This window comes from Podarcis vaucheri (genome assembly GCF_965113315.1).
Source record: "Podarcis vaucheri genome assembly, chromosome: 1".
NCBI lineage: Eukaryota > Metazoa > Chordata > Lepidosauria > Squamata > Lacertidae > Podarcis > Podarcis vaucheri.
Window position 1 is genome coordinate 103,909,436 of NC_138759.1, and position 26,528 is coordinate 103,935,963.

The following is a 26,528-nucleotide window of genomic DNA, read 5'->3' on the forward strand; positions in this document are numbered from 1 at the left end:
GGCCTGAAGCGAGATGAGTGCCACAACCCCATAGTCGCCTTTGACTGGACTTAACTGTCTGGGGTCCTTTACCCTTTTTTACCTAGTCTATGTATTCAGCACCATCAATAGGCATAGTGCTATGCAAACTGTAAGAGGGCAGGTTTCTGTCCTGAGGAGCTTGCAATCTACATTTCAACATTGAGGGGTTAGAAGAAGGAGAGTAAAGTAGAGGCAGGAGAAAACAGGGAAAGAAAATGCATACTTTTTGTTTAAGCAATACATACTTAGGGCATGGTTCCAGAGAGAGATAGAAACTCAGAGCTCATAATTGAAAGAGTCAATTTTGAGGACAGATTTGAGGCAATTTAATTTCCAAGTAAACATGCACAGGAATGTACTATAGAATTCATTTGTAGGCGAAAACATTGTTTAGTAACACTTGGGAGGACTAGACTAAGGATACTTTGTCAGAGTACTTTAACAAGTGTTGAAAAGTATAAGTTTTGTCTACACACATATATCTGTATATTGAAAAAGCTTGTGTGTGATTGAAGTGGTATATAAAGTAGGAAACATCCATTTAAAATGTGGCCAGCAATCTCTGTATCTGTATATCCTAGACAGGAAATCCCCAGAAGTAGTAGTAGTAGTAGTAGTAATTATTATTATTATTATTATTATTATTATTATTATTATTATTAATTTTAGAGTTTATTGACAGACACAATCAAGTTACGCATTATTGGACAGTGATCACTTTTTTGTCCTAGAGAAACATAAAGTAAACTGGCCTGTTGGATTATGGCTGCTCTCATGATAAATGATAGTAGGGAACAGGGTGGTCTAATTAAGAGTTAGCATTTGAACACGTGTCATACAGTGTGGAGTGATGTCACCATGGACACATGGCTAATTAAAACCCAAGTCTGCGTAAACTTCTAGACAACTTCTAAATGAAACTGTCACCCAACTCTTATTAAACTTTCCATGACAAACACCATTACAAAAAATTATTGAGGTCAGGGGTAGCTAGAAAAGGTATATGGAAGATGTGAATGCACCGCAAATACAATACCTTTGCTTCCTCCCCAGGAGACCGAGGCTCACGTGTCTTTGAGAACTAAAAGCCATAGTGTTGCGAACGTCAACATTCTTCCAGCAAGACGGTGATGGGAAAATAAATTGCAACTGCATTTTTGACATGTTTAATGCATACAGTTTATACACAGGAAATCTTCACTATACTCCCGTTCTGTAAGCAACACATAAATAACATGTCAGTAGTGTGCTAAGCCTGAATTCTCTCAGGAGTTCATCCTGAAAGAGGAAAATTCAAAATGATTTACCGGCTACATCTGCAGTCCTTGCAGCTTCATCGGTTTCTACTATTGGCAGTGGCGGCAGGGGAGGCTGAGGCATAAAACAGCTCTTTAACAATCTCACTGAAGAGATATATGGTGAGCCTATGGATGAGGCTAGCCTATCACAAGAAGAAGGAAGGAAAAGCATGTGGTGAAATTGGTTCAGGCACCAGTGCTGTCTTCTCTTGCTCCATTCTTTTGCTTGCATCTCTGGGTTTTCTGCCATGCTCCCCCGTTCCTGAAAAAGCTTTCCCATCAGTTCTGTTTGTCAATCCCACTCTGTTGTGGAGAAATTAATGAGATGAAGGCAATAGAATGTTTCTTATATTCTCTCTCTCTCTCTCTCTCTCTCTCTCTCTCTCTGACACACACACACACACACACACATGTATGTCGCCTCAATCATGCAAACACTCATATCCAGACTAGAGTGGTGTACTCCATGTGAAATTGCCTTTGAAGACGATTCAGAAACTTTAACTGGTACATAAATATGGCCACTTGATTGCTCTTTTGGGGACAGATGGTAGGATCATATTGTGATACTGTAGCAGTTGCACTGGTTACCAGTATGTTTTCAGGCCCCGTTCAAAGAGTAAGGTAAAGGGTAAAGGGACCCCTGACCATTAGGTCCAGTCGTGACCAACTCTGGGGTTGCGGCGCTCATCTTGCTTTATTGGCTGAGGGAGCCGGCGTACAGCTTCCGGGTCATGTGGCCAGAATGACTAAGCTGCTTCTGGTGAACCAGAGCAGTGCATGGAAACGCCGTTTACCTTCCTGACGGAGTGGTACCTATTTATCTACTTGCACTTTTGAGGTGCTTTCGAACTGCTAGGTTGGCAGGAGCAGGGACCGAGCAACGGGAGCTCACCCCGTTGCGGGGATTCGAACCGCCGACCTTCTGATCGGCAAGTCCTAGGCTCTGCTGTTTAGACCACCGTGCCACCCGTGTCCCTTATTCAAAGAGTAGCAAACCCCCAAAATGTTTTCCCCCTGACATTTTGCCAGTTTGCAAAAATTCCCCTCTGATGCCATTTTTACACCCGAAAACCAGGACATGTCAGGATTTTCCTTGACGTATGGCAATCCTACCTTTAAAGCTTTTTCTTCTGCCTGTACTGTCAGAGGCCTCTGTATAACAGTTCATGGGAATCACAAGAAGAGGAAGTTTTGTTGCACTCGGGTCTTGCTTGAAGGCTTCCCATATACATCTGGTTGGATAATGGAAAGCAGGATGCTAGGCTGGATGGGCCTTTGACCTGATCCAACAGAGCTCTTATGGATTCTTATGGATCACCTTCATCCATGTGTCCATGCGTATTGTCCTGCTGTTAAGAGCAGAAGGACTGGTAAACAATAGAGACAAGTCCTTTCTAGTTGTGGTACCTATTTTAATGGAATCCCCTCCCAAGGACTATGTGGCTGGTCACATCAGTGCTAGTCTTCAAAAAGGCATTGAAGGCTATCTGTTTTAACTGGGTTTTAATATATATATATTGCTTTAGATTTTTAATCTGCTGGTTGTTTCGTTTGTGGCAATGTACATACATCCAAGTCTAAAAAGCGGCACAAAATGAAGTTGATTAATCTGTTGTTATTGCCTGCTGGCTGGCATTGAGACTGGTGTTTGGATGTGACATTGTGGTTCAAGGACCCGATCCCTGCGTAGTGGAATGAAAACACGAGGACACGTGATATAAGGTTAATGGGCAAGAAAAGGCCACAACTTTATTGATTACAGCAAGTGAAAAGGTATTGGCTTAGGCACTGGATTACGTCAGCTGACTCCACCCCCTCAGAGAGGGGCGAGTCTGAAACAGGGGGGTTTATTCACCAGTAGGTGGAGCCTGTTGATGCTAATCCAACTATAGGCTCTCCCCTGATGTCACCGAGGGTCGTGCCATGGCCTCCCGCCAAGCAGGCATCGGACAGAATACACGACCGCCAGATTCCTTTAACAGAATACCCAAAAATTGAAGGCATAGGCGATGGCCACACCTAGCCCTTCAACACACCACAACACATTATTCCAATGCCTAACCTACCCACCAATACCACGAAAGTTGTGACGATTGCTACGAGGTAGGCGAAAAAACCAAAAAGCCTAATGCCAAATGGAAAAATTCCTACCAGCCCCCCCCCCCCGGACAACCAGGGCGACCAACCTAAGGTCCATAGCAAGGTCAAAAGAAAACTGAGACCCTGAGCTCTAAGGGAGTGGAGGGTGGGTGACTCGCGACGGGATGACGAAAAGTGAGGCCGGAAGGCTGGTGCCGCAGCAATTTGGGCTGCTAAACACGCCCCCTTGCAGGCACCTGGTTGGGTGCCTGCCCGTGGGCGTAGGCCAGCCAGGTGAGTGGGAGGCAGGGGGCTAATGCCCCCTGCTTGAGGCGGAGTCCGGCTCCCGACCACAACCACTCCCCTCTCTTGCAGGAGGAGAGTCTTTATTGAATTATACTTTTATTTCAGTATACCACCTTGAAAGGGCATTGCCATGTAAAGTGGCAGATCTTTTAAATATATGCATGTGAACAAAAATAATGATGGTGGCGCCAAGTTATGAGTCTTTGAGCATGATGGACCACCTCCTCCTTGCTGTTGCTGCTGTCCTTTAGACCCATCTCCCAATCCACATAGCACTCCAGATGGGAGAGAGCAAGGGGAGTGAAGGTTCTGCTCCTTTCAGTTGCTTACAAGTGACAAATGAACTGGCAGCAGGGCAAGGAGGCTGACCCCTGATGCCATCCCTTGGATGGAAAATGAAAAACTATTAATACACAACTGCAGTCATTGGTTAGGCTGTGTTCACAAGCAAAGAGCCAGTTCATGTCCTGAAAAAGTGTACCTGTGGTTCTTCTGGAACTGTACCTGACAATAGCGGAGGTTTGCAAGTATTTGAATGTTTCTCCACATTAAAAACACAGAAACAGTTTGATATACAGTCAAACCTTGGTTGTTGAACTTAATCCATTCTGGAAGTCCATTCAGCTTCTGAAATATTAGACAACCGAGGCACAACTTCCGATTGGCTGCAGGAGCTTCCTGCACTAAAGTGGTAGCCGCGTAGGACGTTTAACTTCTGAAAAACATTCAAAAACCGGAACACTTCTGGGTTTTCGGCATTCGGGAGCCAAAACGCATGGTAATGGAGGCGTTCAGGAGCCAAGGTTTGACTGTAACCCTCCTCACCAATATGCTAACTTTCCATGGGCAGGGAGTTTGTGTTATGCAAAAAGCATTTGGCCATATCTCCCCTGCAATTTGAGGTGGTGCAGTCACAGCAGAACCATGTCACATTGTATATTTTCAAAGTAGAAAAGCTATATACAAATCTTTTGAATAAAATAAATGATTCCTAAGTTTTCTGAATGTATAGACTGTTCACAAAAAATCACGTTATCCATATATGTGCAGTTATCACTTGATACCACGATTGTGTGAAATTTTTAGTCAGTCATCACACCACATGATGAATTGTCATGAACAATTTCAATTACACTTCAGTAAATTGCCTAACACTTGAAGGTGAAACCTATGTGCAGATATTTTTTTGAGACAGTACTCACCAGTATAGAATAACAGCACTTCTTTTTGCTGCCCATGGCAGCCATTTTGTGCTGGAACCCACAGCACTATTATCAATATATGAGTATTGGCATATGTTTTTTTACCAAACAAAGCACTGCCCACATGACAAGTTTGGCTACATTTCATCATATGGTGGCCATTATATAAATTCCAAGTGTGAATTCGCCTTGACAATGGCATGTTGGTTATTAAGTGTTGGCTCAACAAAACTGTGCTTTCTGCACTTCTAGTCTAATTCTTAACAACTCCACAGTACATGTGGAACACATATCAGGTATAAATAAATGATTCTGCATTCCTTCCTGATAACATATTCCCATGCAGAGCTCAAAATTAGAGGGAATATGAAGTGTTCTATTAATTGCATGAATGTTGATTTGTTAAAATTGTGCACTAATTGGCAAGATCTGTGTGTGGTAGGCTTCCTCAATATGTGTTAGATTATATTAACGTAACCTTATGTCCTGGATATCAGACATTAAGCATTTTGTAAGAGTAATTGTTAAGCTGTGTATAATTGGCTGATGCAGATTACCAGTATAAACCAAAAGTGACAAGATGGAGGTGTAGCAGGAATCGCTTGAGCAAGAGGTAGAGCTGACATGAAGGAACAGAAGTGTAATTTTCAGTCAAATCCCGCTCTTTTCACAGGGCCTTGACATTATGCACTTAATAGGGATGTATGAAGATGTTGGTTAAAAAAGAACCCCCCAAAAAACCTAGTGCTGGAGGACAATTTTAATTGTTTAAATTTCTAATCCGTAGACACCACTCTGTAGTCTTGAAGGAATTAATAATATTTACCAAATTAAAATTGTGTGTGTGTGTTGCTTATTCTTCCTTGACAGATGTCTCCACCCCTCTCTACACCTCAGATTTGTCTATTGCAAAATAAAGTGTCTGGCCCTATGCATGCTTATTCAGTAAAGGCAACAATGGATAAAAAAGGGAAGGGAAGTACAGTGGTACCTGGTTTAAGAGCAGTTCAGTTTAAGAACGATTCAGTTTACAAACTCTGCAAAACTGGTAATAGTGTCCTGGTTTGAGAACTTTACCTCAGTCTAAGAACGAAATCCGAACATTGGAAGGGCACCGGCAGTGGGAGGCCTTGTTAGGGAAAGTGCACCTTGGTTTAAGAATGGTTTCGGTTTGAGAACGGACTTCCGGAACGGATTAAGTTCATAAACCAAGTTACCACTGTAGTAAGGAAGCTTCAAACACTGAAGGATTTGGGTTTAATTATTGGTGGCCACCAATTATTGGTGGTTGTTGTAAATCAAGGAGGGGGTGGGTCTTATGATCCCCTCCAGATATTGCCAGACTACAACTCCAACCATTTTATTGGCCATATAGACTGGGGTTGTTGGCAGCTGACGTCCAACAACATACCCAGGGTAATAGGCACCCTATCCATGATTCACTCATTTGTGTATGATGTCTACTTTGGGCTGAAATCAACCAATTTGCCATGTGTCCATTTACAGACCTTGAATGAATCAAATGAGATGTATATGTGAATATTCCCCCATCTCACTCTGTAATCTCTCTGTGTGTGCAAGTACACACTCTTTGTTCTTATTTTCATTCACTTATTTCACTGAAGAAACTGAATGCCATAAAAGCAGGTAAGGAGAAAAAAGGTCTGTGGAGGAGGCAGGAAGCAGGTACCAAAGAGCATGATTCAAATGTTTCTCATTTCGGTATTTCATGCAAAAAAAGAGTTTAACCTCTGTCAAAAGCTTTTATAAAATATAAATAACAAGGAAGAGCTTTAAGTGGAGAATGTTGAGGCAACAGCAGTGTAATTTAGAAAACCCCATCAAACTTGGTCGTCCTGAAAACTGCAGCAAATATAGCAGAAAGCCAGACACCCCCCCCCTTTGCAAGCATCCCATATGTTGACATTGAATCAAACAGTGCATAAACTATACTTGAGTTTTAATTAAAAGGAAAACTGATAAATTACTAAGATTCTGGTGTTCTCGAGATGGCTATCTGTTATAAAAACTCATTTTTGTGTCTAACGTGCTATCTCTAGCATATGAAATGGTTTCTGGATTAATTTTTATCATAAATGGAAATTATGCCATAAATACATGTATATCATTAAAAAACATTTTCTCCCTAGTTCTTACCAAGCAAAAACAATAAGATTAGCAAAAACTATAGCACATCACAGTGCATGGAAGTTTAGGAATTGAGGTGACCATCAGATGCTTATGGAAAAATTAGCAATTAACAAAAAAATTAACCAGAAGGAAATTGCCTGCTAATTTTTTTTAAGAAACAAAGGTTAATCTAAAATGACTACCAGCCCTTGAAAGGTTAACTGTCAGATTAAATAACAGGGACAAAGAGTGGTCACTGGGTACCTGGGGGAATGAAGCATTGAACTTACTCCAGTTCACATAATTTACAAAGAGATTAGCTCCTTTATGTCTCTTGTAAACTTGTGCAAAGAAGGCCTTACATTCCACAGAACCTAGCAAACACCAGGCCCCAATTGGTCATGGGAGATTCTGAGCTAAATGGTAAATGTTTCCAGCAATGTAAAAGTAAATTAGAGAACAGGAAAAGTTATTACTCTGGAGATTGTAGGACTTAGGGGAATAATAAAAATCAGGTTACCCTAATTTCCTTTGAAAAACTAAATATATACGGGTCGTTATTGCCTTTAATAGGCAGACCTGAAAAGTGCAAAATTCAGTGCTGAGCTAAAACCTTTGGGAGGAGGGGAATCCCAAACTACGGTTGAGGGGAAAGACAAGAGGTAAAATGTGGTCTTGCTTAATGTGTGGCTTGGACATTGAACATAAACGAAACATATATCCCATTGTATAGTAAGTGTACTACCATCACTTTGGAACTTCTCAGGATGTGGGATGTGTTTAGAAGTTGTAAGTACAAAATTCAATAAATGAACGAGGTGCATTCTTGAGCTTTTGTGGGCTACTGGAGTGACTTTTTGCACTGTTGTGGGTTTTTTTTTATTAAGTATATCTAGAATGTGCAGATTCATTCGAGCACTGAGCCGGATGTACGAGTCCTAAATGAGCGCCTTAGCACTCCAATCCTGGCACACTCCCTACTGCTCTGCAGATATTATAAAGCTCTAATGTAATTTTATTTTATTTTGAGACGCAGGATTGAAGTGTGCACGCGATCAAAATAATCATTACCCTTTGCCGGGGTCAAAACCTAAAGGCAATCTCATTTATCTAGGGCAGGACCTCCAAAATATTAATCAATGAGCCGTAGGAGTTACTTAGGGATACAGCAAAGTCTGCAGGATTTGTGCTTTCACGAGGAACCCATTGGTTTTCAAAGTGTAGACCCATTCATAGACACCAGGAAGATGCCGAGCTGGCACATAGTTGCACTGCAGTACACTCCTCCATGGCTTCAAGGCTTTGTTCGACAGCTCCAGTGTCCAACAGAAGTTCCAATGTGGACACATAGCTTGATGTCACACACCTAGATAACCTGGAAGACTTTACTGTACCGTCAAACAACCACAGGTTCATTACTTTTTGAGAAGATTCTGAAATTGCATTTCCCCCTAATTTTCTCTAAATCTCATTGTGTGGAAAGATGGTGTTTTCCCTCTCCTCTTGTACAGATGCAGGGTTTTATTAGTCCACCTGCAATGAGAAACTAACTTTTAAACATTTGTATAACCCGTTCCTATGATGATGCGATAGTGAGATGTGGCACAAATGCCGTAGCGCCAATGTAATAGGCCTGCAGTGCCTGGGTGCTGGGACCAGATCTCTTTTCCTCTAGGCCACTGGCCCACGGGCAACGGTCTTGAGCCCTCTTCAGACATTCTGTATTAGTTCTAAGCCAACACATGAGGGGGCTGTGAGGATTAGTGTGCCAGCTCTGACCTTGTCTGTGCTCTTGTCACTTTTTGTGAGCCCTCCAGGATCTTCTAAAGCAGGGATCCTTCTGGAGGCTCCCCCTACAATTTTAAAGCTTTGAAAAGCAAGGGTTTTAAAATGCACAAGGAGCCTCTACAAATACAGGACCCCTCCCCTTCAAACTTGTGGAGGGCAACTGGAATGGTGACAGGGTGGAATTAGCACCTCTCCGTGCCCCCCCCCTCACATGTGGTTATTTAACCTTCATACATAACCTGTAAAGGGTTATAGTTTTGCTATACACCAGTGTGGTGTAGTAGTTAAGAGCGATAGACTCGTAATATGGGGAACCAGATTCGTGTCTCCGCTCCTCCACATGCAGCTGCTGGGTGACCTTGGGCCAGTCACACTTCTGTGAAGTCTCTCAGCCCCACTCACCTCACAGAGTGTTTGTTGTGGGGGAGGAAGGGAAAGAAGAATGTTAGCCGCTTTGAGACTCCTTCGGGTAATGATAAAGCAGGATATCAAATCCAAACTCCTCCTCCTCCTCCTATTTATCTTAGAACTAGGCCAGAGTAGCCAGAGTCAAGGACATGTGCTTGCACAATAACTTTCCTCACTCTCCTCCTACTGCAAGCACCCCACATCCTCTGGAAAGCTGCTCCAAAGGGTTTGGAAAACCTCCAAAACATATGTAGAAGGTACACCAGGTGGTGGAGAATGGGGAAATTTCCATTGTGCAAGCAGAAATACTTGCACTTAGGGGGTAGGTGAAAATTCCCCCCCAAGGACTGTGGGAAATTTACCTGAGTACAGCAGACTCCATCCTCTTCTTCCTTGCATAGCTTTCTGTGGTTTTGTGTATGGCAGTGGCAGCAGCAGAAGAGCATTTTTTTAAAAAATAAAAACTATTGATTTTTTTTCAAAAACGAAGGGGTGGAAAGAAGCCATTGTGACAGGGTAACCCCCCCCCCAATCTTTGAGTAAATTTTCCCCATATGCCTCTGAGGTCTCCCTTCATCCACTTTCAGCCAACCTCACTGCCGCCCTGGCCAATCCTGCATTGCAGAGAGTAGGACTAAATTACTCGTGGTTTTCCTTCCAACTATACAGTTCTAGGATTTTAACCTCCAGATTCTTACTAGGAGACTTTCGGTTCAGCATTACCATAAATATGTTAAACGACTGACTCTATTCCCCCCCCAACACAAAATGCAGCGAGACTGTTCCAGAATCACACAATGTGTAGCTTTTTAATTTTTATTGCCACGAATAAACTGTATCCAGGGAACGAACTAATGAAAATGTTAAGGCAAGAGATACGTCCTCTCCCTCCCTCCTTGTTTGCTTCCAAATAGTCCACTCCCACATACGTAGGTCACTTGGAATTAATTTGTCTACATCCTGGATGGCACGTGGTCAGAGGGAGGGATGGGTGAACTGGAAGGGGGGGGGGGATAAAAGCCTGGGATCTTCTCTGAAGGAATGTGACAGGGCATGGGAATCACAGCATCACGGTGACCACTTGAGCGTATTTTGGCTTGTCTTAAAACAAAACCTCAAAGAAAAAAGAAAAGCACCACTGGACCTCCCCGATGCAAATCAGTCCCACTTATCAGACTACCTATCGGCGATTGAATGCTTGAGAAACAGTGTGTGGGTTTTAAAACAGTGCCCCAGGCTTTGAAGGCCCTCTCTCAAGAACGGCTTGTCAGTTGACTTCCAGTAGTCTACAGTGACCTCGGCAACAACCCAGTGTCCTGTTACAGCTCATTTCAATAATTAAACAGCTCAGAGATGGCAGAGTTTTCTGACTGTTGAGAGCAAAACCAGTGCTCTAGGTTCCTTCCACCCACACTGGGAAATCAGAACTGTTTGCTTTTCATTATATTAGCTGGTGACTATTAGCGCTATTTCACAACCGGCTAAAGAAATGTTTGCAAACAGGGGGTGGGTGGGGGCGAAGAGGCACTGGCAACCCGTAAAAGCAGTTCATTTCTTTCTTATGGTCTTTCAAAGAGCAGGACCAGGTGCCAGCAAAGTCATATGTCTGAAATTTCGAGTCCTATAAAGGCAGCCTCAAACGGCAGAGTTGCTCTTCCAAGGAAATGAATAGCTCTCCCATCTGGAGAATAATTAGAATCATCAGGTTGGAAAGGTCCAGAAGGCCATTGGGTGCATGGTGGCCGTTGAGTAAGGCAGGTCTGGGTTCACATCACCCAACCGATGAAATCCACAGCAAAGAGCCAGGAGAGGAAGATGCACTGCTTAAGGGTGTTTGCAGAACAGATGACTCAGACAAGTGAGGCATGCCACACACTCGCAGGGAAGACTTAAGAAAAGGAAAGAAAACCACAGCACTCAGGGGTAATAACCGTAATGTGGTTAGGAAATGGCTATTAGGCATTAAGCAGATTTTTGGTTAATCTTCTCAAAGGCCTTTTTATTGACTACAACTCTACTCCACCCCTCATTCTGTTTTAAATTTCTGATGCCCCAAAGGAAGGAAAAAGAAAATCTGAACGCTCTTTGGGGGGGGGAGGGGGAGGGAAAGGAGATACATTCCCTTTCTGACCCATTATCCCAAACTTCTTGTTGGCATCCGTCTGTCTCAAGAAACAATGTAGGAGTGCGCCTTTGGGGGTGAAGTCAAACTGTTGGAAGCTTGCAGCATCTGCTGTATCTGTGCAGACCAATATGGGAGATAGATGTTTAGTTGGGGCAGATGAAGGCATCTGGTTGTGCTGCTGCAGATGTACCATGGCATTTCTTCTCTATGGGCTCCTCCCAGTGTGGTCATTCCTCCTCTGGTCACTGCTATGAATACACAACCTGACTGCCTGTCTCCAGTCATCTGTCTGCAATGGATTCTCACACGGTGGGGTTGATGTTTGCATCATGTCACGTTTGCAGACATCTTTGTAACACAGAGTATATGATCACCAATGCTGATGCATGGGGTGCTGGTGATGTCTTGACCCAGGATGCTGTTTTTTGTCAGGCTGATGGTAAGGCCGAACACCCTGCAGGCTTGGACAAAATGGTTGATGAGTCTCTGTAGAGCTACTTTGGAGTGTCAAGGTTGTGTCATCTGATAGCAACATCTCTTGGATAAGGACCCACCACACTTTAGTCTTGTTCTGGTCTGTTCATCCACAACTGATGCATCAAAACAGTATAGATAATAGTTGTGACAATACGTTTATGATAACTGAAATTTCTCGTCCTATCAATCTTGGTCCCGGAGATATTTGAAGCAATGCAAAACTCCCAAACATGTTTGCCAACTAGATGTTTCACAAACCCTTCACTCTGAAAAACTGTTATCTATCTCTAAGCTGGAATAGGGGAAGAGGAAGGAGATGTGTTTGGGAGGGACAATCTGTGGGCTAAACTATGTGATGAACTGGAATTCAGCCAGGCACAAAAAATAAACCTAGAATATGTTTTTTCTTCTTCTATTGGTAAAAATTATAGCTTCACTTGAGGGGGATTTCTAAATCAAGGAAATGGCATGAGTTGAACCCCACTCTCTCATGCCACAATCTTAATCTGAAGTGGACTGCTCCCATGGATGCTATTGGAAAATGTTTTAAAGAGATAGAGATGCATTTATGAATCTCCATCATATGTGTACTTTGCCACTGAACTGACCAAAGAAAGAAGAGGTGGCAGGACAAAAAGTTCAAGTAATTTCCTGGAAGTTTCTGCAAGAGATGGGGAGATGAAAGAGCTGATCATGTCAGGGATGGATAACCTTGGACCCTTCAGATGTTTCTGGACTGCAAGTCCCATAATCCCTGGCTATTGGCCATGGAGGCTGGGATGAATGGCAGTGGAAGTTCTGAAACATCTGGTGGTCCACTGGTTTCCTATCCCTGGTAGTGGTTAAGTGCCCGTGGTCTGGCAATGACTGAATAGGAGCAGAAGACAAAAGACAGTTTGAACAGAAAACAACAACAAAGCAAAGCAAAAAAACTAGTAAGAGAACTCTGTGTGTGGAGAAAAGGGTTTGCATGAAAAAGAACAGAACTTTCTGTTCATCAAAACCAGTGGACACATCCAGCTGTTCTGAGAGAACAAATTAAGAGAGGGCAGAAGGTGAAATGTGGTGGCAGGAAAATAATTTGGGATTAATCAGCCTAACTGTGGTTGCTTAAGAATTTATGGAAAAAATAGGTGACATCATCAGAATGCTACAAATAGATTAAATGTTGCTGTGTTACAAGGTAAATGTGAAATCTGAAACCATTTGTAGCCCTGGCTGCAAAACCCTAACAAATATGTCTCTCTCTCTCTCTCTCTCTCTCTCTCTCTCTCTCTCTCTCTCACCTGTCTATTTGCAGGTAGGTTGAGGAAGGCTAGAGGTTTCCCCCCATTTCTCTTCTTCTCCTCTTAGGTCCCTTGCTTTAGTCTAATGTTAGCTCCCCTTGTAACCATAGAGCTGATTTCATGAGGAGACACATGGTTGGATGCTGAACAAGCAACAGGCTTGAGTGGGAGAGAGGAAGAAGAGGCAGCTGAGGAGGAGGTGGGGCTGTGGCTGTAGCACATTCACAGGAGTCTGCTTGTCCTACTGCAGCAGATATTATCACTCCGGCTCTGGAAAAAAAAGTCCTAGAGTCATGCAGCCCTGCATTCCTAATCCGTAACATGGGTTAGGGGACTTGGGTAGAGCAGTGGTTTAAACCACTGAGCCTCTTGGGCTTGCTGATTGGAACGTCAGCAGTTCGAATCCCTGCAACGGGGTGAGCTCTGTTCCAGCTTCTGCCAACCTAGAAGTTTGAAAGCATGCCAGTACAAGTAGATAAATACGTACCACCGTGGAAGGAAGGTAAACAGTGTTTCCGTGCGCTCTGGCACTCATCATGGTGTTCCATTGTGCCAGAAACGGTTTAGTCATGCTGGCCACATGACCTGGAAAGCTGTCTGTGGACAAACGCTGACTCCCTTAGTCTGAAAAGCGAGATGATCGCTGCACCCCATAGTCACCTTTGACTGGACTTAACCATCCAGTGGTGCTTTACATACATACCTTTAATCCGTAACATAACTGGACCTTAGCCATGCTACAGCCATGTTGGATGAGGACAGCATGAAAATGAAAAAGAATGCTAGGACTGAAAACTTTCTATTAAATGCTTTGCCCTGATTGAAATAAACATGTAGCTTGAAATACAATTCGGCTCCCATAGAACAAATCAGTCTCTCATTCAAAAGGGGAAATTCACAGGAAAAAAAATAATCCTCAAAAACTATGAAGCAAAATCAATGTTATCCTGTAATATATAAACCCGTCATTCATCTGAGCCAAAAATCTGATCTCAGTTCAGCCACTATGAATCCAGCCAAAAAAATGAAAGTCCTTTTAGAGCTATACTTCTTCCATCAAGGTGGAGAATGAACAAACTTCCCCTATATTGCAGCCCAGAAATCCTTCTCAGCATGTCCATTTTTTGTGTGGGAGAGAAGAGAAGCAAATTCAAGATGAAATATTGGGAGTCACTCATTCTTTCCAGGTGTACATGTGCCAAGTAGTGCAATAATGATAGAATCCCAGCATTACAAAATAATGAAGAAATGTTTCAGTTTGGGAACTATGTCCCATTTCTGTGGCATTCCTTATAGCAGTAATAAAACTTGTCACTCCTTTGGCCTCTTTGAACACAATGGGCAGCAATACCAAGGAGATGTGGAAAGCAGCTGAGGAAGCAGTTTACACCAGAAGCCTTAAATCCTGCTGTTGAGGAAAGTCTACTCTGCATGTAGAGAATTTGGGAGTGCTTTCTTCACGTGGCTTATATGGTTGCGATTCTCCCGAAAGCCTCTCATTTAGAAAATGCAAGAAGGGTATGTCCTGAAACGAGAACTCTTTACTTGCTTTAGTTTCCAGTGCCATAAAATATAAGCAAATTCATTTTTGGTGAATTATTGTTCCAAGCGCTTAGAATCAGCCACACTGGGCTTTGCAATCAACTGATCTTTCTGAAATCCTCAACAATCCCAGTTTGCATGTCAACACAGACCTGAGGAAAGCTAAAAACATGAGTTTCTGATTCTGCTTCCCCAGCCTCTACAGGACATATTTCAGATCATCCGAGGCTCAGGACAGCAAAAATCCACAACTGCCTCTTGGTCAGAGGAAGTGAAGCACACTGTTCAAGCACACTGCTGCTTTCCTCATTTCTGGGCATAGTACTGATTGATTTGTTATGCCAATAATGGTTTCTTGGAAATTATAGGAATCTGTATACCAACCCAAGGGTGCTGGAATGCCACCAGTCCATCAACAGGTTAAAGTTTGCCAAGACTGATGCCTCACGTTATAGTTGTTTAAAACCTGAGGCAAGGAACCCTTCTGAGACTGTTTTATTAGAACTTTTTTCAGATGCCAAAAGTGAAAGAGGTGATGTTAAAAGCAGCTCAAACTCTAAACTAGTTTGCCATTTTGGCAATGCGCACGTTTGTGAGTAAGCACTGTCAGAGGGCCAATTCTGAAAAAAATAAAAAGTTTTTTTCTACCCTCCACAGGAGTGCTTCATTCCCACGGAGTAACACACATGGCTGTAAATCCACATGTATCTTTCAGGAATCTTCCATAAGCAGGAAACAGCAGGAGCCCAGTTTCCCGCTTTCCAAACCTTCTTTAAGAATCCATCTGGACTCTCAGGCTTTACTAGCCCTGGCATTTCCTGCAAGCTTCTCCCCATAGGAATCATTCCAACAGAAATCCTGGGGAGAAACACATTATGTTGGGGGCAGTTTCAAGAACTTAAGCAAGTGGCTGCCCTACACTTATTTCCCAAGAATGACCAGTTTTCCAACACATTGAATTGGCTGTGATGAGGTCAACCGCATTTCTGCTAACACTATCCAACTTTCAATATACGTGTGCCTGTTATTAGCTGTAGATCAAGAGCTGGTGAGACATTTCTATGCTAGCTCTTAGTGTGGAACAAATCTCAGGAATACAGACTCCCGTAGTGGGCCTTTAGTCATGCCAAGAACTGGGGCCAGATGAAGAATATTCATGTGAGGAGACCCAGGGGTAGTGGAGGCATAATTTCCCCCAGGTGCTTCTTATTATGATCATCATCATCATCATTTAGAGATACTTTTTAAAAGAATGAGCTCTGTCTGTAAAAAGCACTTGAGGTTATTTCTGCCTGTTCAACTGTACTTTTGCAAAAATTGCACATGACAGATAATATTATGTGGGCTCTGCATATGATGAAACCAAGCATTTACCCTTCTATTTATGTTGAAAGGAAAAGCAAAATAACTGAGAGCTTTTGTCCTCCCTCACACTTTGTTGTGAGTCCAAAAAGAGGGAAAGATACCTGGGCGAGGATTTACTAAGGATTCCTCCATTAAAGAAGCAGCTTGTTCACACTAATAAAACGATTTTCAGATGTAAAATGGGCAAAACATTTCATATGGCATTCCATTTGACCAACCACTACATTCTTCAGAGAAAAATGAGTCCCTATTCTGTCTGCTTGTTTCACTGACAGATTCCTGTTGTCCAAGGTAGCCCCTTTACTGTAAAACCATGTAGTCATTTTTATTCTGGAAGAGTGTTCGTTCATCTTGAAAAGCTTCAGCCTAAAGAGGCCTGAACAGTACTACAGGATTCCTGTTTCAACCTGCCTGGAGCCCTGATCAGGATTATTCATTTTAGGAGCATTATGTAACAGATTCCACGGCCATGGAATTAATCTAGGTTTGCAAACAGCCACTTGCCTATGACGGGCTTCCAGGCAATTAAATAGGAAAGCTGTTCAAGAGCCACACAAAAAACTGAAGATCAGTGTGTGTGGACAAGCAGGAAAGTTTTTTGTGTTTTTTTAAAAATGGGCTAGTAACTGTGAGTTGTTATTTGCAAGGCTGCATTAGACATTCAGAACCAATCTGCTTTTGTTCCATTCAACTTCCTTCTTATTATAACGTAGAGAAGAAAAGCTGGCTGTGAGCTGCATTTGAAGGATTTTGCTATTTAGTACCTTACGCCTGGAGTTAATTACTGTCCCATACCACCCAGTGTTTATTCTCCTCTCACCTTCAGTCTCTTCATGGCCTAAAGGGAATAGCAGAAACTTGCCTGATTAAGGTTTGTTTTGATACTTGTAAGTTAATATTCAGATGCTAAGCCACGAAAGGGGAAGAGGGACATCCCAAGAGGATTTTCTTATTACAGCTGTCAGTTGAGAAACCTATTGGGTAGGGGGGTTTGTGTGTGTGTGTGTGTGTGTGTGTGTGCGTGTGCAAACACACGTGTGTCCTAACAACTATCTTTCCACAATTGAATGTTTGCTGGTGGTACTTGGGAAGATCAGTAAGGAGTACAGTTGCCAGACTGTGATATTCTCTAATGCCATACACATAGACAGACATGTGCCTTTGTGTTTGTTTGTGTGTGTGTGTTTGTATGCAGGTCTGACTTTGCCTTTTCCAGAGCACATGGACAGATCCTTCCAGAAGTTATGCTCAACGTGTGTATGGAGTGGAATCAAGAGCAGGAGCCTGATCCTACTACAGCTCTGCACATCTTAACTGGAAAATGTGTATAGTCGTTACATTAAAAACATGGACTAAACGATATCTGAAATGTAGTACACTAGCTTGTATGGTCTATTTCATGCTTCCCCCAATGTTTTGTTTTGTTTTTGGTATGCTAGTACATAACACAAAAATACAGAGGGATTAAATAACTACACATTTCAACAATTACATTCCTTTTGTATTAGAAACGAAGCTGCAAGCTACACCCTAGCTGGTAAAATGGAAGGTGGGTGGCAGACTGTATTGTCAGATTTGCTATGTAACACACAGGACTCCTTCCCCGTCTTCCTGCTTTTTTTCCATTGCCATTGCCATACTTATTCAGTCAAAAAAGTGCATGTGAAAACCATTGTGCATTGACCCTGGTTATATAATTGAAACCCATATAAAATTGAGAAATTGGCTGTGAATGTGGGGCATTGCGCATCAGATTTTACACACGTACAACCCATTCAAATAGCATGCAAATCTGGGGATGCCCAGCTGCTTCAGAGGATAGTTACAGAGGGTGCAGAGGAAAGAAAGGTGCAGTCTCTCTCTCAACCCCACAATCCCATGCTTAGGACAGCAATCCGCACAAGTATATTATCCTATCTGGTCCATTGTAGTAAAGAAAACTAAGGTAATACTATTGGGGCTCTGAAATAGTGGCTTGGAGTCAGAGGAAGATTCTTAAGTAGTGCCCTAGATGAAGTTTGAACTGCAACTCCCATCAGCCCTATCCAGCATGGCCAGTGCTCAGGGGATTATGGGAGTTGTAGTTTAAAGCATGGGGAAGGTATCAGTCAACCCTAGCACATGGCATTCAGAAGTATGCTGTCTCAAATAGATCTGACTTCCTCAACCTAGTGTCCTCCACATGTTGGACCACAGCTCTTACCAGTCCTGGTCAGCATGGCCAACTGTCAAGGGTGATGAGACTTGTAGTTCAAAACATCAGGAAGACACCAAAACTTCAGGCTGAGGGAGGCTTAACAGACCTATACTGTCTGAATTTGTTTAATCTCCTTTGAAGCAATCTGAGCTAGGTTTCTGGGGGCATCTGGGCAAGTTACTCTCATTGCCCACTCAAGCCTACCTTCACTCAAAGGAAAGAGCACCCGACAGCTGATTTGCACTGCAGGAATGCTTTCACTCCATAATTTGATTCTGAAGTTTTGATTTCACAGCTTCAGTCCTTTCTTGGCAGTGGTGACAGTGGAACAAATGTTTTGCAGTAGTAGCTGTATCCTTGTTTGGAATGCTTTCAGAAGAGATCCTGTAAGAAGTCTGGGGGGGGGGATGGGAAGACATTAGTTTATATTTACTACTGGAGCTGTGCAGAAGTGGACTTTCAAAAGTCTCCATCCTATTTGCAGGCAAAGAAATGGCAGCCACCATTTCACCAAATTCTCCAGCCCAACCTGGAAAAACTGGTGGTCTTCAGTCCCCTCCATGTCTGTTGGGCCAGGGCTGAGGGGCCTCCTTCCAACTATCAGCTTCCTCCTGATGTGACAGTCACACATGCTGAGGGGGCAGAGGAGGCTGAGCGCGGGCCTCTTGAGTTGGAGGTGACCATATACCCAAACCCCCAAAACCTGGAGTGGCGGCAACAGGACAGCTCCCCTTCCTGTCACTGCTGCTGCGGCATCTCTGCCTCTGCAGCACCTCCCAGTCCAGCCTCCGGGGCAGGGTGAGTGGGGACTACAAGTCCCATAATGCCTCGCCCCAGTCTGCCCCTTCTACTGAGCTCACTTCCTCCACAGGGCCAGTCACGCTCAGCCTCCTCCCACTTTCGGCATCCTCACAATGCAACAGCCACACGTGTTATAGGTACATGCCGGGGTTCCCCAGTGTTGGGCACAACTCGGTGCCTCTGGTTCCCTTACAGCTTTATCCTCCATACCCAGTCATACTTTTCATGGCTTCCCATTCTTCCTGCTAGAAGAGGTGCTTGTCTTTGTGCGATATCCCTTGTTTCAGGCTGGTTTGCAGGAAAACCAGGAACCAAAATGGGCAACTCGTGTGTGCAGGAAGAGACGTTTGCTTTCCTGTTTACAGATATGGTGCATCAATCTAGTCTGTGCTGTTCATGGTTATGCCAGCCATGGGAATCCTGAACTAGGCTTGGCCTGTTACTTAATGTGAGCATGGTTTATGGGCTTACAAGGTCCAAATTTAGATACCTTAGCCTAGCATCAATGCCAGCACAAAGGCCAATGTGGAAGTTCCTTGAAACTAGTTTATGGCAGGAAAAGTGTGTGTGTGTGTGTGTGTGTGTGTGTGTGTGTGTATGAAATCCTCCTCAAAGTTACTTGTGGTTGTTTTCACTCCATGCAAATGGGAGCACACAACATGAATTATTCCAAAAACAGAAAAGAACAGCATTAAAAGAATGGAGCCATCAGGGAAAAGTCAAATCCAGGACACAACTAAGAGCAGCCACAGAAGGCAGGGAGTAACATCAACAGCAACATATTAACAGGGAAATTGGGTTATTTCAAAGGGAATAGGAAATGAAAAACTGACCTAAAATATTTCTCAACTACAAGAAATTATTTTGGAATTGGACTTCTAGTAGAAATTGATCAAGATTTTTCGTAGTCAATTTCTTCACATGTGTGAGTCTTTGGCACTGCTAATGCTAAGGTTGAAGACACCCCTCTATTAATCTACATTAACTCATTATTGGCTTTTGTGCAGATGCTGCTGCTGGTTGGGCTGGTGGCTGAAGTAACCTATTTGGCTCCCCCGTTTCTGCAATGAGAAGCTAATGGCACTGTACTGTTTTAATGACTCCGTTGCTTCCACCCATGGTACTTCACAGTTGACGGAAGAATCCATCAGAGGCAGAGATTGTATTACTCTAGACTGCTTTGGCCTGCTTGTAGCAGTTGTGTTGGTTGCAGAAGTGGCCACTGGGGAGGACAGTGGTTGGCCTCTCTCATAGTAAAAAGGAGACCAATTGGGTTGATCTCCTTTCTGGTTTGGAACTTGCCTCTTGGTGGGAATGTCTTGCCCACATGAGGTTTGATTACTTTCTCAATCAAAGGACTGAAAGACTGAAAGGAAGCCATGCTGATCTGTTGAGGTCCACCAACCTCAGTTATGTATACAAAAGCGGGATCTTATAGTTTCACCTGCTTAGTTTGCATATTGGGAAGAAACAAGCTGTGCCACGAGGGCGGGGTGGAATCTGTTGGGAAGGTTGCTACTGCTCACCGGAAGGCAAGGAGGGGGGTAGTGGCGAGGTCAATGCTGATTTCACTTCTGCCTCACTCCTTTTCTCCAGGGGACATGACTGACATGATTGACCAAAGTGGTGCCTCACTACATAGCCTGCTATTGGATTGCAGGGAATAGCTCCATTGCTATGAGAAGCCAACAAAGGCAGAATATTCTGCTGGGGGTAATTCAGCAATCATAAATTTACTGTGTCATTTTTGAAAAAGGGAAATAGCAATGATTTATAAATGCAGGGCAGCATTCAACTAAGTTTTATTCAAGGGTAAACCTACTGAAATTAATGGATGTGGCTGAGGGCCATTGATTTCAGTGAGTCTGAGGAAAACTTTATTGAATCCCATCCACAGTAGTTTAAAAACGTTGTATTCCTGGTACTCTATTTACAGTAGGTAAATTATGTCATGTGACAAAGGTCTTTGAGAGCAGAAGCAGTAAAGGGTTGGAAAATGCTGAAAAGTGCAGATTCATTCTTCTAGCTCAGGCTTCCTCAACCTTGGCCTTCCAGATGTTTTTGGCCTACAACTCCCATGATCCCTAGCTAGCAGGACCAGTGGTCAGGGATGATGGGAATTGTAGTCTCAAAACATCTGGAGGGCTGAGGTTGAGGAAGCCTGTTTTAGCTGACTCACTCTGACTCATTCCTTATACAGACATTGTTTCAATTACAGGAAGTCACATGGATACTTACCTGGCAGGGGAGATACCATGATCACATGGAGCCAGGAAGGATAAATACATGGGCTCAGTGTGCTCTTCTTTTTACTTTGCTCTCTTCCATTATTGTTTGTACTGTACAGTGTTTGTAAAGAAGTCTGTTTGCCTCAGTAAAGTTTTTCTTTTTTACTGTGAATTTTGACTCTGCATTTGACTTTGCTGCGCTACAGATTAATCCTTAACAGGCAAACACAGCACATCATGTTGGTGGGGGAGGGCAGGAAGCAATATCACTGCATGTAGGATCTTGTATGAAGATTCTTTAGCCTAGGCCCTAGACAAATAGAAGATATGGATTTTGGATAGGTTCTGTGACCAAAGGGCCTATAAGTGCATAGAGGTTGCAGCAGGGACCCAATCCTCCATCCATGCCTTTCTTCATATCAGAAAGAATAAGCGAACAGAGTTTATGTTTATATATAATGTCGTGCAGAAGGCATAGGGGCTAAATTGCTCTGTTATCCTAAAAGTTCATTGCTCCCAAACAGCTTTTAGTCTAGTCTGTAGATAGCTTCTTAGCAAAACCTTCTGTGAAGTATTTGAAAAATGAAAGCCAACGGGCATTTTTACGTTTTAAAAAAGTTTGGATAAATGTTTGAAAGTGTTTGTATTTTCATTGCAGAATTACTTCCATAGTAGGTATGAGCACAAAAGCACCATATAAAAGCACACAAACTGTGGAATATAGAAACTATATAACAGATAAACCCAGACATATGTACCAGACACTACAGCTACAATTAAGGACATTACCCATTCCTCCCTCTAGATCATTGAATTAATCGTCCCCTTTAATTGGCTTGGATATAGGAGGAAATAGATTATGGAATATGAGATCTGTTTCCCAAAGATGAGCCCCAAAATGTGTTTCCAGTAAAACAGATTTACAATTCTACTGTCCATCTCAAAAAGTACCACAGAACAGTGTTATCCAGTGGCCAGATGTTAACTTAAAGTGCACATTGTTTGGGGAAAAAAGCTAATTAACAACTTATTAATTGGATCGAAAGTCTGAAACTGTTGTACTTCTAGCAAATACATAATTTTCTTCAAGTATTATTAAAGCGTTTTTGTTGTACCTATTAAAGATTCTTGTCTCTAAGTTAATTTCATTATGCTAATAAGCTATCATCGTTACAGAACCTACGCTTTGATCCATGTTAATTGTCGTGATCTTCAAAGACAAAGTCACCACTTACTTTAAATGAATTTTACATCTTTTTAAAGAATCACACGGAAATTAGGGGAAGTAATTAATTTTTTATTATGTGTCTCAATATTTTTAAAGGAGGAAGTCAATGGTATTGGCTAGAATTCATTTTAACATTTAACTAGGGAAAACAGCATGAGGCAAAAAAACGTTCAGATGCAAAAGATTAAAGAAAATTTGAAACTGGGACCTAATTTGTCTTGATAAACTTTGGTGTTTAATATGCTTCTTTTGTTCTCAGTGTGAAACTGCAGGGTTTTGATTTGTATAAACTTTTTGAAGAATTAATTCTTTCTAATTTTATTCCTTTCTTTGCTTTCCTTTACAGTAAGACAGAGAAGTTGACCTTCAAACCATAACACTTTAAAAGATCTACAAAACGTGCAAGGTTAAATCTATTAGTGGCCTGAGGTTAGCTATTATACACTTACAAAAAGTGTGTATTTAGTGGGTTGAAACTTTGGACATATGATAACAAAACGGGGGTGGGGAGAGAATCCTTATGGATTGTAAGTACTGCTGAGATTATCCCTCAGAACACAGAGATCATCATATGTACCAATTGGAAAAAAAAAATCTTCATTTCAGGAACTGGAACAAGAATCACAGCTGCAGTGGTAGCATATTGAGTTTGAACTAAGTGCATATAATTTCACACATGCGCACACACAGAAGCCTAGGGGAAGTAAACAAGTGTACATGCTACATTTAATTCCAAATACAGACAAGATCAAACCAAGATCTATGGTGTTTACCCCTGTCAGAAAGTGGGGGTTGATTATAGCACAATTATCCAGAGGTACATGTTTGCAAACATATCACATAACATAGATCTGAAAGGTATGGGGTTATGGATAATATATTTAAAGCATAGATATTCATATCAGTGTATAATAGCAAAAAAAAAAAAAAAAAAGGATTTGGGGCCTTTTAAAACATAAAAATCTAGGTAGAAGAGGAAAGAGTTTAAATACTTGCAAGCAGTAATGAAAATCAAAAGCCAGATTACCTACTTCCAATTTAAGCTTCCTAGTAAGCATCAGGTTTAAACTGAACCTATACAAGTAGGATTTCTGCAATACACTGGACAGGTGGCGAGCTCATTGCAAGGATTTCTCAGTATTAACATTGGACTCATTTGGGCTAACACCAGGCATCAGTGACCCTCATCTGGATTTAACACATGACCTGGCAATCCAGGGCATATTATGAGCTAACCACTATACCATCATTGTTTTTTGAAGGCATTGACTCTTTTAATGTCTTCACGGTAATTTGTGCTTTTTCTAGAAGCAAATGTTATTATATGAATGAGGTCTGTTAAGGTGACTAGACTCCCAGATGCCAGCCACAAAATAAAATCCTCTCGGTCGTCAAAACTACAAGCGAGTCCTGCAACAAAACGTTTCATTATGGGGCACTCCTGCAACTGGTTCTGGCCAGCCATGCCCTTCTCTAGGAAACTCCAGTTCCACCCACTCCTAGTTTTCCATATTTTGCCTTCTATCCAAGAGATATTCAGCATTCAGTGCTCATTGGAACAGGGGTAGGCAACCTAAGGCCCGGGGGCTGGATGTGGCCCATTCGCCTTCTAAATCCGGCCTGTGGACAGTCTGGGAATCAGTGTGTTTCTACATGAGTAGAACGTATCTGTCAGAGCTGCTACCAGGTCCCAGCTCACATAGGACCACGCCACACAGCGTCCACTTTAAAAGAGTCTTTATTGAGTTACAGGTTTCATTTCCGAACTGCAGCGTGCAGCTCTACACCTTCTGCTCTAGGTCGGCGAAGACCCGTCTGAGTCCCCGCCTCTTGCACACCAGCTTAATACCCTAGCCTTGCTCCACCTCCTTCGCCTCTCCCTACGTCTCTGGGTCCTTCTGCCCCCCTGGGCCTCCTCCCTTCTACTCTCCTCTGACGCTGACCCCCCTGATCCTTCTGCCTCCTTGCGGCGGGCTTTAGGACCTGGCTCACTCTCCGGGCTGCTTACTGCTCCAGCTTCCGCTGCATTTGAACTTGGCGCGCGCGCCCAACTCTCTACTTTCCTCTTAACCGTTGCCTCGCTCTCTGAGGAGGGCGTGACCACCCCTGACTCGTGCCCTCCCTCCTGCTGACAGCCTCCGGAACCCGATGCCTGGCTACCTTCCTCCCTGCTGCTCTCAGTCTTGAGCGTGGGTCCCGACTTCCAGCTGCTGCCGCCCTCAGTTATGAGCGTGGGTCCCGACTTCCAGCTGCTGCTCTCTGAATCTCCTCTGTTCCCTTCCTCCTGGGGTGTCCCCCCGGATCCCCCCCTTGCTCTGCTCACTGGGGCTCCCTTTTGGGAGTCCTCTGACTCACTGCTTAGGCTTGGAGATCTCGGGTCGTCATCATCACTCATTCTCCCTTCGGCTTCCTCCCCCTCGCTCTCTGTTTCCACCCTTCTCTGCGTCTCTGCTTCTGAACCCCTGACATCCATCCCCCCCTCGAAGCCCCCCCTTCCCCCCTCCCCGCTGTCAGGTGTGGGTGCTGGGCGCTCCATCATCATGGGAGGGAATGCTGGATACAGGTCGCTCCCCGTGGGTGGCCGCCAACTGAAGACCTCCGAGTCTTCCCCCTCGCGGTCGTCGACGTTGACTTGTTGCTCTTCCATCTCTGTACCGCCGTGCTCGAACCCGAGGTCCTCCCCGAACACGTCCATGTCAGTCTCTGCGTCGGTCGCTCGACCTGGCATCTCCAGCCACTTCCTGCGCCATCGCTCCTCTGGTCGATCGTCCCACCAATACGAGTTGCCTGATGCCGAACCTGCCGGTGAACCTTCTGGGGAACGGGTGCTCCGTGCGGGTTCCCCTTCTGAGTCGAATCCATGGAACGTGCTGGAAGAAAGTGTGGGTGTGAACAACCAGTCGTCGAAGAAGCTCGCTGGCATGGGTTTGTGTGGGAAGAGGGCATGAAACTCGTCCTTGAGCAGGGGTTCCTCCAAAGCGTAGTCTGGTACCCAGCTATTGGCGCTGGCCCGGGTGCCCTCTCTGGCTAAGAGGTATTCGACTCCCTCTTCCCCCCATCTGGAGTCCAAAATCTCCGTGACCTCGTTGATGTGGTCCTGGTGCTTCACCTCCCGCGTCTCCGTCCGTTCCCGGAGCGGACTTGGCGCCGTCCCTGGCTCCTGGAACCTGTGAGGTGCCTTGTAGGGAGTGAGCACCGACCTGTGGAACACCGGATGCATTCTGGAACCCTCCGGCAGCGCCAGTCGGAAGGCTACCGGGTTGATCTGCGCTTCGACTTGGTACGGACCGATCTGCTTGTGCCCCAACTTCTTCTTGGCAAGCGACCTGGTCGGCACTGCGTGGGCTGCCAACCAGACCCAGTCTCCCACTTGGATCACTTCGCCAACCCGCCTGTGCTTGTCAGCTTGCACCTTGTAGGCGTGCTTAGCTAGCTCCAGCTGCCGTCTGAGTTGATCGTGGACCGCCTGCAGCTCTGACGCGAACGCGTCCGCCGTCTGTGGTTCTCCTTCCCCCACTCTCTCCAGTCCCGGGAAGGTTCTGGGATTCCTCCCATTGTTGGCAAAGAACGGCGTCACTCCTGTGGACACGTGCTTCGTGTTGTTGTAAGCGAACTCGGCTAGCGGCAGGTAATCCACCCACGTCGCAGGCTGTTGAGTGGCATAGCATCTCAGGTACTGCTGCATGATGGCATTGACCCTCTCTGCTTGCCCGTTGGTCTGCGGGTGTCTTGCTGATGCCAGATTGACCTTGACATTTAGAAAACCCATCAGCTTCTGCCAGAAAGACGAGATGAACTGGCGTCCGCGGTCGGACAGGATAGACCGTGGCAGGCCATGCACTTTGAACACGTGATCTATGAACAGTTTGGCGGTTTGTTCCGCCGTGGCCACCTTCGCACACGGAATGAAATGTGCCATCTTGGTGAACAAGTCCACCACCACTAACACAGCTGTCTTGCCTCTCGAGCTGGGTAAATCCGTCACAAAGTCCAGGGCCACCCTCTCCCACGGTTCAAACGGTGTTTGCAGCGGTTCTAACAGTC

At 44.0% G+C, this 26,528-nt stretch overlaps 1 long non-coding RNA gene across 1 annotated transcript in view; it reads right to left on the reverse strand.

Moving 5' to 3' along the window:
• Window positions 1–1,164: 1,164 nt before the first annotated feature.
• The window catches only part of LOC309519235, a 36,425-nt gene continuing 11,061 nt past the window's right edge, over window positions 1,165–26,528 (reverse strand). Inside the window, exons 2-4 of the long non-coding RNA XR_014213760.1 lie at window positions 18,432–18,611; window positions 2,436–2,671; window positions 1,165–1,462 (exon numbers count right to left, since the gene is read on the reverse strand). This is a non-coding gene — a long non-coding RNA (uncharacterized lncRNA). The remainder of the gene's footprint in view (window positions 1,463–2,435; window positions 2,672–18,431; window positions 18,612–26,528) is intronic.